The 16645-nt window shown below is 40.0% G+C and overlaps 1 protein-coding gene across 1 annotated transcript in view; it reads left to right on the top strand.

The window, feature by feature from the left end:
• The first annotated feature begins 847 nt into the window (after positions 1-847).
• LOC146025229 (vomeronasal type-2 receptor 26-like) overlaps positions 848-16645 on the top strand; it is a 55427-nt gene continuing 39629 nt past the window's right edge. The window contains exon 1 of the mRNA XM_083155509.1: positions 848-891. The gene's annotated coding sequence lies outside the window, so the exon portion shown is untranslated. The remainder of the gene's footprint in view (positions 892-16645) is intronic.

The raw sequence follows: 16645 nt of genomic DNA on the forward strand, positions 1-16645 counted from the left end.
GCACGCTCCATTATAAACCAGATGGAACACAAGCATAATTACGGGTCCCTATGGAAATGCACGGAACAACCACAGTGTAGCCGTGCGTACCACTTAGCCGGGTGGAACGCAAATCACCATCCAGCTAACAAACAAAGATGGCGGTGCGTTCCACCGCGATGTGTATGGAACTGACACCGCCCCATACGTCCAGCTAACTAGAAAGCTGATTAAAGGGTGAGCTAGACGCTCACCCCTAAGTCTCAGAGATATCCTATTTTTAAGTAAGCGGACCACCACCATTATTATAATTAATATAGTTACTCCACATCCGGAAAATGGCTGTGCGTTCCACCATCGGACAGGTGGAACGCAAGCCATATAATTAAGCAAATTTAGACACCTATAAGCAATATATTATATAGTTACACACTTATATTAGACACATAAAAAACGTACTAGAAGGTTGTCACAAATATATAAAAAAATATACCAGAATTATAGATAAAAATTGACAACACTTTATATTTATACTAAAAGTATCAAATTAGGCTCAGAGGTGTTACATTAGAAAAGAAACTATTAGAAACTAAACACCTAAGATGAAATACACGTTCTATATTATTTATTTATTAAAAAATTTAATACAGGAAGTGAGGTCACTCACTCCTACCTTTAAATAGGCACACAGAGACATACCCCATTCACTTGCCCTTTGGACTCTGAGGAGAACACAAGCACCACCAGATCAGGTGACTAGAAATAGGAACTTAATATACTAAATGATCATTGTTTAAAAAAAAAAAAAATTTATAAAATAAAGCTTATTACGCTTAATTCATTTTATAGCAACTACTATTATATCCTATACAGATCCATAAGCACTTCTTATGGTCATCTTGTCCTTCTAAGGTAGGTCAGCTATGATATATTGAGATAAATTGTACTAATAGAAATATTTATATGATAATTGTCATGTAGTAATTTACCACCCACTATCTATTGGTTGTAGGATATATATATATATATATATATATAAAAAATCTATTACATTGGAGTCAATTGAATAAGATCCATCCCTTGTTTTAAAATAACTGGTCTGCAGGAAAAGAAAATTACCCTACAAGCAGTCTATTTGAAAGGTTTTATCAGAGATCGACAATTGAGCAGTGTATGTATTCTATAACGCCCCTGTAAAGTGACAATCTATTAACCCATCCAAAAATGTGTGAAAAATATCTTATACCTCTTTGGTAAGTTACGCATACCATCATTCGGTCCGATTGGACAAAAAGAGGGACAACAATAGTCCAGTCTATTTGTAAATACTTTTCTACAGGTAAAGAGAAATTAATAACTAAAAATCTAAAAGTTAAGTCGGTCTGGTATAATGTATCACCATAGGACACACTAATGAATCTATCTTGCCTTAAAGGAATGAAATACACCGTTATAAAGCCCATTTATAAGCCTTGAAAGATCAAAAAAGCCAAAAAAAGGAGACACCTATACAATAACCACTATCCCTGTTTAAACAGAGGTAATTATTTCTTACATTCCCACACAAAGAAATAAACCAATAGGGGGGAAGCGGTCATCTATTAGAATGAACTTAGGTCTACAGTCATTAGATCGACCCCACTAGGTCGACTGGCAGGAAGGTCGACCTGACTTAAGGTCGACATGGGCCAATGTCGACATGACTTAAGGTCGAATTTGCATAAAGGTCGACATGAGGAAGGTCGACTGGTCATAAGGTCGACATGGGTTTTTCACTGTTTTTGGAGCCGACATGTGCCGACAGGCGGAATTTCATGCCCTACCATCCACTAGGGCGTGGAGGAGGTTATTAAACCTGTGGCGAGCGAAGCGAGCCACCGTGCCCGAAGCATCGCGAGCGAAGCGAGCGATGCGAGGGTCCGATTCTCATTGCCAACTGTGTACATGTCGACTGTGTCGACATTCGGGTCCAAAAAAACTTAAAAACCCATGTCGACCTTATGACCAGTCGACCTTCCTCATGTCGACCTTTATGCAAATTTGACCTTAAGTCATGTCGACCTTGGCCCATGTCGACCTTAAGTCAGGTCGACCTTCCTGCCAGTCGACCTAGTGGGGTCGACCTAATGACTGTAAACCTAAGTGTGGTCTGACAGATGTACCGATTCCCAATAGGGTGCTTAATGTTAAATTGGTAGCTTTTATTGCACAATTCTTATCTCTCCTCTACATCTTTATCCATTCTTCCTCCCATTATCCCCCATTTTTTCTTGTTTTCTGACCACACAAAATAATTACCAAAAGTACTATACCACTGGTCATGCCCTAGGTTGGGTTTAGAATGAAAAAACCTGTTCATATATGAATAATTTGTTGAATGTCTTTCCTATGTAAAATACTGAATATTGTATTCAGTTTTTAGACTATTGTATAAATATCTTTACCCCTGATGAAGTCTTGACTAAAGACGAAACGCGTTGGGTTTCACCTGTAAAAACAAAAGTTTACTCCTATGTCAAGAAGATTCTGATTTTAAGAAAGTTATGTTTTAATAAACAGTGTTTTATACGGTAACAGATGTATGGTTCTTTTGAAAAAATCTATAAATAAGGAAAGACAGAAATTATCATTCTAAACATAGGGCGTCTGACACTATTGTGGTAGTATTGGGTAAAGGGAGCTCTGCTAGTAGGGAGCCAAGTGTCATTGGCGACCACCAATCAATTCCAGGAATTTTGTTGTTGTGTGTGTGTGTATATATATATATATATATATATATATATCCCAATACTTCTCACGCGCTTAAATACTCCTATTTATCAAATTATATTAGGTTATGTGTAACACCAAAAAAACACACAATTTAGGCTGCTTAACCACAGAGTTTCCTGAGGGCTAGGAAACAGTATCCACAGATAACTCACCAATAGTGGTATAGCGCCAAGAATATTTCAATTGTCCACAAGTTCCATAATAGTCCAAATAATGAATAAAGTGACGTTTTTCCAATATTGTCTTTTATTCATCTTTTTTCAATAGTAGTATAAGAAAACGTCCCAATGCGTTTTGTCTTTACAAAGACTTCATCAGGGGAATAGTTTTACAGTCTACAAACATAAACAAAATTTCAATATACAGAAAACGGAACAGGGGTTTATTCACATATGACCATTTGATTTAAAATTGCTTATGAATTAAGTCTTTAAAAGGTTGGAAAAATTATTTATAGAATAATAGAAGTGTGGTGCTGAAGAAGCTGGAAAATGAAAGGTGAGCTATTGAATAAGTGACTTAAGTAAAAAAGAATTATTTTTTTAAATTTTTTATTTTACCTTTTATAGTGTATCATACGTCGTGTGTTCCTAATGAGAAATTCAATGATCAAAAGACCGTATGTTCTTGGACCCTACAAGTGAGATACTTTTAATTAGTGACGAGTAATTTTCTAGTGTTAATTAGTCCATATACTCTGAACAATACTAACCTAACAGTCCAGAATTGGAGTGTGTGTCTGACCACACTTAAGGAAGGCCAAATAGGCTAAAAATATCCATTATCAATAAAATGGAATTTATATATAAAAAACCTGTAAGTGAAAAAAATGTATATATAAAAGTGAAAACGTTTCCATTATAGATTGGAGTTATATTTTTATAGTTCATTGATCTTTACCTACCCTGCTACTAAAGGGTACAGATGATTCTAGTGGCTATCCTCTGGTCCCTTAATTGTACCTAGAGGGGGTGGAGTTAACATGATTATCTTAGTATGTTTAAGGTGACCATTACAATGGAAGACAATTGAAAATAAAATAATGTCAGAAATAATCATATGAGCACATAAAACTAAGCTTCCTGTATTGGTGCCAACGATATCACACTAAAAACATTGAAAAAGGTCATATGAGTATAAACTCAAAAATACATACAATGTGTATACAAATACTTCCCCATAATTCTAATTGGGGTTTCACCTAAAAATAAATCATAAAAAAATGATAAATTGATCATAAATGGTTACTGCTTAAAATACTTAATATTACAAAACTTATTTCTAAAAATAATGACAATAAAATTATTCACTAATGTTGATATTTCTAATGGGGGTACAAGGCTTCCAGAAGATTTAGGCATACCAGATTGACAGACAGTATCCTGCTAGTTCAATGGTAAGTACCAACAATGTAGAACCATACCTCCTGTGGGAACCACCTTCTCCTATGGCATGAACCACCAGAATGAATGATGTGGTCTCCAGTATCACCCTTATAGGGAGAGGGATATGATGTCATATCCTCCCTCTCATGATTGGTTACCATATAAATTATATCCTAAGCCGTTATTAAGCTCTAAATGGTAATATTGGGTCCTATTATTAATTACCTAATGTAATAGGTGAGTTTCAAAACGGGTTAGGCTTGTGTAAATAAGTTATCCTGAATTTCCCGATAACCGGAAGTTACCCATAATGCTCCCTTCCTCCTGTATTATAAAGTATTCCCACCATGCTATGATCGAGCCTTTTAAAGCCCTCATTTCTTTTGAAAATGAATGCATAGGTGGCGGTGGATCCTGAAATTGACTTTAATTCGGACCAGGCATCCCCGGTTCCTCAGCGCTGTCACCGTATATTGTGCACTGCTATTTCCGGCTTGCGCTCCACGCAAGTCGCAAATGCGGTTCAATCGGCCGCCATCTTTAATACAGGGAGCTGTGTGGTCTTCCGTTCCATTTGGATGATCTATTTCCGGCCCGCGTGAAACGCACGCCGGGCTTATGGTTCAACTGATCGCCATCTTAGTTAACTTGTGAAGGGTTTACTGTGGGTCCTATGCGTATCATCAGCGGTTCATACAGCCGCCATATTGGGGAATGTATATAATTGGTTTCTATGGTAAATAACTTCTTGCCCACTAATAATACTAATTATTAGTAACACATCTAAACAGTGTATCATTAACTACCTATTGCCTTTATTCTTAATTATGGTGATCCAATTGTAATATATGGAGTTATACAATTTTTCCATATAGATAGTATGTGTGAACATTGTGACCTACCATTGAACTTTACAAGAAGCAGCAGCCGGACTTACCCCCATAGCAGCTCTGCGAGGACCTCGGAGCCGGGCGCCCGCTTATCGAGCGCTGCAGGTTGAGGAGAATAGGAGAACACAGGCTGCCAAAGCTGACCGGCAACAGTGAGTGGGTGGAAGTGTACGGAACTGCGTGCCCGGACTCTGAAGCAGAGAGGAGGCAGCAGGTATGTTACTGTGGATAGAGAAGGGACGTCATCAGCAGAAAGCCGGGACCCTGAAAACGGTGCCTTCAGGCTGGAGAGGGTGAGTGGGGAAGTTCCCCATTAAAGAACTTTATAAAAAAAAAAAAACCTTGTTTTTGGCACACACTCTGAAAATAAAAGGTGCTGGAAATCAATGGCCCCGGTGACCTAGCACTGGCCAGATATAAAAAGAGCCTGGAAAAATAAAAGGGTACACGGTACTGGGGGCCACGTTTGACAGCCCCAGGAACGGAGGCTTAAACAGTATACATAACCTGCTACCTTGGTACATAATACAGCCCAGAACATAATAGGAGCTAAAAAGAGATATAAGTGTGTGATCAGGGGGAAATCCGGGGACCCCTGTACACAACTGTATCCTCAGATACCTCCTATTAAGGAGATAAGGGGCAAATTAAATCGGTGGACACCTTTTTCTGATATATATAAAGAGGAGAAAAAAATTACCCCTCAGAAAAGGGGGAATACCCTACTTATTAAAGATACAAGATAGCGTATAACCCCCACCAGGCCATACTATTTATACAGATTTAGAGACGCAGACAATGGATTCAGCTCAGTGCTGAAGAAAGGCCAGATGGGGGTTAAAACGAATTAACAAGGGGTGAAGGGCCCTACACCTGAAGATAAAACCTCAGAACAAAAATATATGATTAAATAGATGGTCAAGAGGAGAGGAAGAAGGGAGAGAGGAAGGTGGGAAAGCTGAACTAACAGTGGCTTGCTGGAGACTCGAAACCTTTTGGGAAGATTATAGGTTTTAAAGGGAAAGGTTAAAAGGAAAGGAAAAAAAAAAGGAGGAGAAGAAAGGAAAAGGGTGGAAGAGAAAAGAGGAGGAAAAGAAAGAAAAAGGAAAAAAAAAATGTCTAACAGAAACCGTAAAAAACAATCACAAGAGCAATCATCAGCCTTTTTTGTAAAGAGAGGTAAACAATCGAATCAGCAACCACAATCGCCAGTAACAGCCTTAAACCAGACTCAATCACCATCTAGAAGTATACTGTCTAATGTAACTGACATAGATCCATATGAATCATTAATCGAGAGAATAACAACATCATTTAAAGTGGAACTCCGCGCAGCGATACAAGAATTGAAAACAGAAATTCCATCCCTGGGATCCCGCATAGACACTTTAGAACACAAAACTAACGATATCTGTAACTACAATGAAGTAATGTCTCAAGAGATGACAGATTTAAGAACAGAAATGGAAGGCATGCGAGACCATATAGAAGATCTTGAAAATAGATCAAGAAGAGATAACTTACAAATACGAAACATCCCTGAATTAATTGATACTCAAGCGTTAGTTATCTATTTAACCGGCCTGTTCCATCAATTACTTCCAGAGTACCCAAAGGATCAATTTCTGTTGGATAGAGCACACAGAGCTTTAAGAGCAAAACCACTTCAAGATCAACCTCCAAGAGATGTCATATTGAAAATGCATTATTCGCATATGAAACCAAAGATATTGGAGGCAAGCAGGAAAACCACTTCAATCATATACAGAGACTCGACTCTATTGATTTTTCAAGATTTAGTGCCCTTGACATTAAGGAAAAGAAGGGAAATGGAAGAGATCACCAGGAGCCTACGTAACCAGAAGATCCCCTATAAATGGGGCTTCCCATTCTCGCTTCAGTTTACACATAATGGGAATAAACAGACAGTGAGAAACTCTGAAGAGGGTCATGACACCTTAAAACGGTTGGGACTTGATATAACCACAGTTGAGCTTTCCTCTCCAGGGTCATCAGAAAAGATGAAGGGTAAAATAGCTCCACGGGCAGAATGGTCCAAGGTTGGGCCAGAAGCACAAAGGGACAATTGAACATATTAAGGAAGGAGAAGTAGAAGAAAAGAGAAAAGGATGTAGTACCCCAGAACAAATGTAAAGCTATCAGTTGTACTATAAAGTGCTAAGGATAATTATTATTTAATGAGTAGCCAAAGTGAACCAAAAAAATATAAAAAAGTAGTTTATTTAATTTATTCCACTTCCCCCATCAGCAGAAATTAGCACTAACACGATGTAGACATAGAAAAGAATTATAGAAATAACGTATAAATAAGCATAGATCAAAAATGTCCTTTAGCACTATACTTAATTTTTTTTTGCACCTCTCACCAGGGCCATCTTAACAGCATTATGGGCCCCCGGGCAAAGAGGTGCAGTGGGGCCCCTACCTAAACAACTAGTGCCCCGGTGCCAGGGGGGGGGGGGGGGGTGGGTGGGTACCTGTCGTTCGGCGCTGTCTATTTAAATCTGGCGGCGGAGGCAGCGGGGGTCCCTGCAGTCCATTAAAAATCACGAGCGCTATCCGCCGGGCTATGCGGAAGCGCTTCTAGTGTGAAAACACTGGCAGCACGCTGATTGGCTGAGATCAGCGTGCGCCGTGCTGCCAGATTTTTCACACTAGAAGCGCTTCCGCATAGCCCGGCGGATAGCGCTCGTGATTTTTAATGGACTGCAGGGACCCCCGCTGCCTCCGCCGCCAGATTTAAATAGGCAGCGACGTATTACAGGTACCCGGGCGGCACAAAATGCCGCCCTCCAGTGGCCGGCGCCCTAGGCAAATGCCTAGATTTGCCTAGTGGTGGCGCCGGCCCTGCTTATATAGCACAGCATATTCACTTGCGCTTTACAATAGGAGACAGTGATACAACTAACTGGGTATTTACAGTCAGACAAAGGTATGAGGGCCCTGCTCACAAGCTTACAATCTATCAATTGATTTATTATTATGCAGCAAGCATATCACAGCACCTTACAAAGGGCCTGATTCAGTTGTGGATGCAGACATTTGCACAGTTTATTTCTGTGCAGTGATTTATTAGTAACAGCGGACGCAGATACTGAGTGACAGGTACAGTAGTTTCTATTTGAGGGAGGGGATGGGGGCTGGTTTGTCAAACGCAGATGTGTTTCAAACATTAATTTGCAGTTGCACTGGCTCCAGCATCTTTGTTCTGATGGTTATTCTAAGCAACAATAGGGTTGCTCATATGTTTGATGTTGGCAATGTTGCATCTTTTATACTTAAGTGGTGGATTTGAGAGTGCAACTGCACCCAGCCCAACAAGATAAACTTAATAGAGGGAATATTTATCATTTCAGAAGCTTATTAGTGTATTCTATGCTTTGGTAACCAGTTTATTTTAAAAAAATATCGAAACATCGGTTGACATCGGTTAACATCGGGTTCACAGTACCAATGTTTAAAAACATCATTTGACCGATGTTTTCGTTCGATGTCCCATCCCTAGCAGAAGCCACACTCTCATTTACTCACATGAGGAAGGGTCAGGGTGCCGGGAGCCGCGTCGCGTGGTGCTGCAGTGGTGGAGCCTAGAGGTGACAGTGCACAGCGTGAGCGCACATGAGGTGCCACAGGGCTGAGGGCAGGGCAGGGCACTGGACAGGGGCCAGGGCAGTAGAACGAAGAAGCAGCCTGCAGCAGCCCGTCTTCTGACACCACCTTGGTCACGTTGCCGACAGGACTGCGCCCGCCCTGCACAGGATTACTGGGAGAGTGGGAGGGGTCGCGGTCACGCGGCGGCCGCGCTATCCAATGGCGGGGAGGCGGCCACTGCGTAATAGCGTCTCCTCCCATACTCCAAGTCCCAGTAATGCTGTGCGGTGCGGTAGCTGTTGGGTATCGGCGGCACCCGGGCACCGCACACCACACATACTGTGACACTGTCTTGTTGTTGCGGCCGGACTCCGGAGGGGGGGGGGGTGTTGGAAGGCTTTGGGCCCTTAACGCTGTGGGGCCCTAGGGCAACTGCCCATAAAGCCCATGCGTTAAGACGGCCCTGCCTCTCACACGAATTTGCATGATGGTATCGCAAATCACGGGGTTTTTTTTTTTTTTTGCACATATTTTCTCTCTCATTATCATAGGACTGAAGGCCTGGAATATAGTGACAAAATACCTCAGAAGTAAGGTGAAGAACTTTGGATGTAATAATAAAGGTTAAAAGTTTAGATTTACTAAAGGGACCACCCCTCAAGATGACCCCCATAACTATGGGGCAGGTTTAGTAAGGAAGAGTAGGGCGCTAAATTGGGGGATGGAGCCCAAGGCAATACCTGAGAGATTAGAACCAACAGAATAATTAGGAGAGAGAATCTTGGGGATTATGTAAATTAGCTATATCACAATGGGAACTCACAAATTCTGCTGTAGGTGGGATAGTTAAGGACAGGAAAAAAGTTTAAATACTGATTAACATGCAGGGACATTGGCAAAATTTTACCTGATTAGAATCTGATTTGATCTTCGTTCGGGCAACCGGACTTAGAATAGGATGGATTTTGGGATATGAAAACTAAATAAATATAAAGTGGAACTAAAGGCTGGGAGAGATAAATATAGCCTCCCCTCCCTTCCTTTTCCCTTTCAGAGTTCTTTTTTTTTTTTTTATTAATTTTATTTTATTTTTTTCTCTCTTCTCTTCTTTATAATTTTTTTGTGCTACATATATATATATATATATATATATATATATATATATAGGAGATTTGTGGTGAGGCACTCGTGGCAATTGTAATCCAGAACAAAGCTAGCCAACAGGAGATAGCAGCAACGTTTCAATTTATTACTTCAAATTTTCGTCAGGTTACCTGACGAAAATTTGAAGTAATAACTTGAAACGTTGCTGCTATCTCCTGTTGGCTAGCTTTGTTCTGGATTACAATTGCCACGAGTGCCTCACCACAAATCTCCTACCAATCCTCTGTGTAGGCACCGGCGCTGCTGTTTTTGCTGTTACAAGGAGTGCCAAACCCCTGTCCTCTATATATATATATATATATATATATACAGATACAGTATATTGTTCTGATGTAAATTTAGAGTGTTAAGTAAAAGCAAAAGGTGGCAACCCTCACCCCAGTAGGGAAATACCCTACACTTTTTTTGGCACTTGTGTATTATCACGGCGCCCACGAAATAGGCCGAAAATCGGCCGCAAATCGCATGGAAAAATCGGATGCGATTTTGCGACCGATTTTCGGCCCATTTTCGACGGATGTTCCATTATTGCACACCTTGCACACCCCCGATTTCCATCGTAGTGCATCGCATGGAATATAGTGGCATGTGATGCATGCCATGCGATGCATGTGAAGCGATTCGATCTGTAATTGTACAATCACCCTGATGGGTGCTTACAATGTTAAATGCACCGCCATTGTTAACGCCACCCCCATTATCAACGCCAACCCGAAGCGTGGCGAGCGCAGCGAGCCCGCGTGGGGCGGCGGTACGCGTCCTCCGACCTTTTCATACCCCCACTATCCACGTCGGCGTGGAGTTGATTTTAGATAGTGTGGTGAGTGCAGCGAGCCACCGAGCCCGAAGAGTGGCGAGCGCAGCGAAATACATGTAAAGTAATCCGCGTCCCCTCGCGGGGCTCGCTGCACTCGCCACTCTTTGGGCTCGGTGGCTCGCTGCACTCGCCACACTATCTAAAATCAACTCCACGCCGACGTGGATAGTGGGGGTATGAAAAGGTCGGAGGACGCGTACCGCCGCCCCTCGCGGGCTCGCTGCGCTCGCCACGATTCGGGTTGGCGTTGATAGTGGGGGTGGCGTTAACAATGGGGGTGCATTTAACATTGCAAATCACATCGCATCGCATGCAACTTGCTGGCATGCGTTGCTATGCGATATTTAATTGTACAATCAGGGGTATTTTCCCGAAAATCACATCGCATACATCGCATAGTACCTGGGGGTGTGCAAGGATGGAATAACATGCAAATCATCAGGAAATGGCCGAAAATCGGCAAAAAATCTGACGCAAATCGGACGCAAAATCGCATCGCAGATCAAATCGGCCAAAAATCGGCAGAAAATCGGCCGCAAATCGGCCGATAAATCGGATGTGATATCGGATGCGATTTGGATTAAATTGGGCGCCGTTATAATACACAAGTACCCTTTTTTTTGTTTCAACCCCCCCCCCTCCCTTTCCCCCCTCCCCGTTACACGTGGGTGCTCCCCGGACTGATTAGCACCCGTGATAGAAACGGGTAGCCGTTTTTTTTCTCTTTATCAACTAACGGCCATTTACACCTTTGCTCAAGATGCCTCTTGGGGTATCTTACCTAATATGTCTTTTTAATTTGAAGTTTCAACCTTCCTCCCTTCCTCTACCTACACAGAACAGGCAAGTTCAGGGATTCACCCGTAATGTAAGCATTTTTCTTCATAGACATATATTATGACCCTGGAAATAATGTCTTTAAATGTAAATGGTTTGAATTCTCCCCAAAAACGCACTATGGCTATACAATTTTTTAAGAAACAGAAAATAAAAATATTATTATTACAAGAGACACACTTTAAAAATCATCATCCTGCAATAACCTCACGGGCCTTTCCATATGTACATTATTCAACTGGAAACAAACAAAAAAAGGGAACAGCAATAATGATACATAACTCACTAGCGTTCCAAGTAGAGCAAGCTTATGCTGACTCAAAGGGACGATTTAATATTTTGGTAATAAACTTTGGCCAAGCTTATTTAACAATAGCTTCAATATATGTACCAAATATGGAACAAGGGGTATGTCATAAAGAGTTTTTTAATCAACTTAATAAAATTGCTAAAGGTAGAATAATCAACGCGGTGCCAGACATAAATTGGGACAGATCAGCATCTAAACCACCAGGCCATACTACAGTCAGAGAATCGAGGAGACTGAGGGATATAATGACCTCACATGGCTTATTTGATGCCTGGACGGTACTGTATCCAGCGGAACGAACATACACACATTATTATATCCCTCATACTGTACAGTGCATTCGAGACTCGATCTGTTTCTAGTTGATTCCAATACTGTAACAGGACTAAGTAAAGCTTGGGTTACCCCCGTAGTTTGGTCGGATCATCTAGCCATTTCTATCTCGATTCCGGTCTCGCAAACTTTTGCATCGGCCTTCAGGTGGAGATTAAACACTTCACTCCTTTTAAAAAAGGAGTATGTAATACAAGTGGAAAAAACACTGAAAGAATACTTTGACTTGAATATGACAGAGGATGTAACCACATCAATAGTTTGGGAGGCACATCATAAGGCTACGATTAGGGGACACTTCATATCATTATCTAAAACACAAAAACTGAAAGATCAGAAAATTTGCCTTGACTTGGAGAAACAGATAGAAGCCTTAACAATAGAACACCAACAGAATTCCAAACGATCGATCTATAGTAGACTGTTAGTATTAAAGAGTCAATTATATCAGATTCAATCAGAAAAAAGCAGCGAAAACTATGAGGTGGTTAAAATATAAATTTTACGCAAAAGGAGATAAAGCCGACGCGCTATTGGCACATCGGTTAAGGGAACGTAAGAGGAGGGACCGTATATTATCATTAAAAGATTCCCAAAACAATATATTATTTGACCCGCAAAAGATCGCTCAGGGCTTCAGGGAGTACTATCAATCATTATATAACATTCAGACCTCAATAGAGGAAGAGACTTTGCAAGCATATACAGACACATTTCTGGATGCATGTGCTCTTCCGAAACTCTCTGAATCACAATGTCAATATTTAGACACAGAGATCTCAAGTGAAGAGATTGAAAATACAATTAAATCTATGAAGAACTCATCTGCACCCGGCCCAGATGGGTTGCCGGCTGTATATTATAAGAAATTTGGAGAGATTCTGATCCCAAAACTAAAAATTCTCTTTAATGATATACTGCAAGGACAAAAATTTGATTTAGCCTCAACTAGTGCAGAGATCATAGTATTGCCCAAAGAGCGTCGAGATCCTACAATGTGTAGTAGTTACCGTCCAATCTCATTGTTAAAATCAGATTTAAAACTGATTGCTAAAATATTAGCAAATCGTCTAGCAAAGGTTATAACCCCCCTGGTCCACCCGGACCAGGTGGGGTTCATACCACATAGACAAGCTTCAGACAATATAAGGAGAGCTATTAATACTAACAATTTTATAGATAAGCTCAAAATACCTTCTTTAATAATGAGTTTGGACGCTGAGAAAGCATTCGATCGAATCGCATGGGCATATATGAATCGAACACTTGCGCATTTTGGGATCGCAGGACGCTTTCTTACGGCTATCCAAGCTTTATATTCAGAGCGGAGAGCCATGGTATCAGTAAATGGCTTTAAATCTACTCCATAAGAAATGTAACAAGACAGGGGTCCCCCTTATCCCCCCTAATATTTGCCCTGATGATAGAACCTCTGGCAGCCAAAATTCGGATCTCCGCAGAGATTAAGGGAATTAATATAGGAACGCAAGAATACAAGGCCTCATTGTATGCAGACGATATTCTTCTTACACTCTCAAACCCCTTGACATCATTACCTAATCTATTTCAAACAATACAAGAATTTAGTGTGATCTCTAACTTTAAGATTAACGCATTAAAAACTGAAGTCATAGATATGCATCTTCCCTTGGAGTGGAAAAAAGAGATAACTTCCAAGTTTCAATTCGAATGGAAAAAATCTAGAGTGAAATACTTAGGGGTATACTTAACTAGACAATATGATCAACTATATGAAGCTAACTATCCAAGAATGATAAATGGAATATCCCAAGATACTGCCAGGTGGACAGAGCAGTTCATATCATGGACAGGCCAGCAAACGTATTAAAGATGAATGTACTCCCACGTCTATTACATCTCTTTCAAGCCCTACCAATAAGGATTCCGGCGGTAACCTTTCAGAATTTGCATAAAATATGCACACGGTTCCTATGGGCAGGAAAAAAAACAAGAGTATGCCTGAAAACATATCGGGGAGTTAAGGAAGGAGGTTTGGGAGTTCCAAATTTAAAATTATATTATTATGCGGTACACATCTCACAAGCAGTCCTTTGGCACTCAGATAGAGGCACACGTAGATGGGTCCAACTGGAATCAGAGTTCCTACAGATGTACTCCGCCTCCACACTGTTATGGATTCCACGTAAGTCACGTCCCAGGAACATACAGGACTCATCAGTAATCACATCTACACTTGCAATATGGGATAGAATAACCAAACGCTACGGGATGTTATCATCTCCACCAGCTTTATTTCCAATACGAGACAATCCGGATTTTCCAGCCGGAAAAGATGGACAATTTTTTAAGCAGTGGACTGATATTAATTTACTATTTATAAATGATATATCTACAACGCATATATTCCCTACGTTTAAAGATATGCAAATAAGATACAATATTCCTACGCAAGGTTTCTATCAGTTTCTCCAACTCCGTAGCTTCCATAGGGTATGTTATCCAGCCCGAAGATCGGAAAGCAAAACTCCATTGGAGTGTCTTTGCTATAAAAGGGCTCCCTCTAAGGGTCTTATATCCATAATTTACCAATTTATACTTAATTCCGGTAACCCTATCCGTACCTCCCACGAATTGGCGTGGGAAAAAGACCTCGAAAAACAACTAGAGGTGGAGATATGGGACCAGATAAAACAAAATCTGGTGTCGATTTCTCTCTCAATCCGATACAGAGAAAATGCATTTAAATTATATACCAGATGGTACATGACCCCGGAGAAGTTAGCCCGTATATACCCCAACACATCCGACCAATGTTGGAGAGCCTGTGGACAAAGAGGCACATTGCTTCATATCTTTTTTGAATGTCCAAAAATAGTAGGAATATGGAAAGAAATATATAGATTAATATTACAGATTACAGGGATATATATCCCATTTAGGCCAGAATATTTCCTCCTGCCTCAAAAAGTCCCAGGGGTACAGAAAGCAACACAAAAATTTAATTGGTATATGCTCAGCGCTGTTAAAATTAAGATAGCATCACATTGGAAAACACAGACTATTCCATCTAGTACAGCAATAAGGGCAGGAATATGGGATGTATACCACATGGAATACATGGCTAGTTTTGTAGAAGATAATGAACTTGCCTTTAAAAGCATATGGTCTCCCTGGTTAAAATATCATAATCTCCCCTTACCATTTACATTTGGGCTATAAAATAGTACGGGTAAAAAGACAAATGAAAACCAGTATGCGATTAAACCCCTAAGTGGGACCAATTTCCCGATTCTGAAAATAACATTTAAGATGGAAATGTAAAAATGTATGGTAATTTGAGTGAACCCGAATATAACCCGACTGTGTACCCCGCCCTTTCTACCCCCTACCCCACCCCATATATAGGAATGTATATGTTGAGATATGTACAACTTTGAAAACCTTTCAATAAAACAATTAAACAAAAAAAAGAATATACATATATATATATATATATATATATATATACATATATTTAAAATTTTAAACAATCAGCTCTTACAAATATTCCAGGACGTGGTTCTGTCACTGTCATCGACAACCTTGGTGGCATAAGACATTTGCTCGTTTCATTCATTTTCTGGAGTCTTAATGAATTGTCTAATAATATAGCATACGTTCTAAGGTGCATCTGTAACACATGTTTTGTTGAGTATTCTTGTATTTTACAAAAAAAAAAGAACAGATTTGTGTTTGTTATGTTCATAAAAAAAACGATTTCTAATTTAAATTGTGGCGACAATAGGGCATCTGGCATCTGGCAAGGCATTGCAGTGTGTCCCTGGGTTTTGATAGTATAACCGCTCTGCGTTCCATTGTGGAGCGCACAGAATTCACAACAAAATGATCTTATTCTGTGGCCATAGAATTATTATGTTGCATTGCAGATGTCTAATTGTGCAGAGAATGGTCTGTAAAAGGCTGTTTGCTCTTGTTATGTTGTATACCATCAGTATTATGAGTTACTCAGCTATTACTGATACACGGGACAGACATTGCATACATATATGCATTTTTTTGGGGAAGTATAATTTCTGTTTCAGTCACATTGATTGGACGTTATCCTGTAATAATTGCTGCATCTAAAGATTCACGTTGTTTTATTTTCCTTTTTTTTTTTGGTATGGAATATACTCAATGCCAATCTTAAGCACTGCTACATGTGTCCAGGAAAACAGGATGTGGACAAGGTATGCTGTATACTGTAGCTCTCATTTTTTATTATTTTTGTCGTGTATAATGTATAGTATTGTGGTGTCTGAATATTACCTGTAATGGAATAATTTCATTTCTTGAAATAAATATCACCTGGCTTGATGTAAAAAAAAAAAAAAAGAAAATGACTTGTCACTAATTAAAAGTATCTCACTTGTAGGGTCCAAGAACATACGGTCTTTTGATCATTGAATTTCTCATTAGGAACACTCGACGTATGATACACTATAAAAGGTATAATAATAAAAAAATATATATATATTTTTTTACTAAAGTCACTTATTCAATATCTCACCTTTCATTTTCCAGC

Source organism: Crinia signifera, chromosome 1, assembly GCF_055691185.1.
Source record: "Crinia signifera chromosome 1, ASM5569118v1, whole genome shotgun sequence".
NCBI classification, from domain to species: domain Eukaryota; kingdom Metazoa; phylum Chordata; class Amphibia; order Anura; family Myobatrachidae; genus Crinia; species Crinia signifera.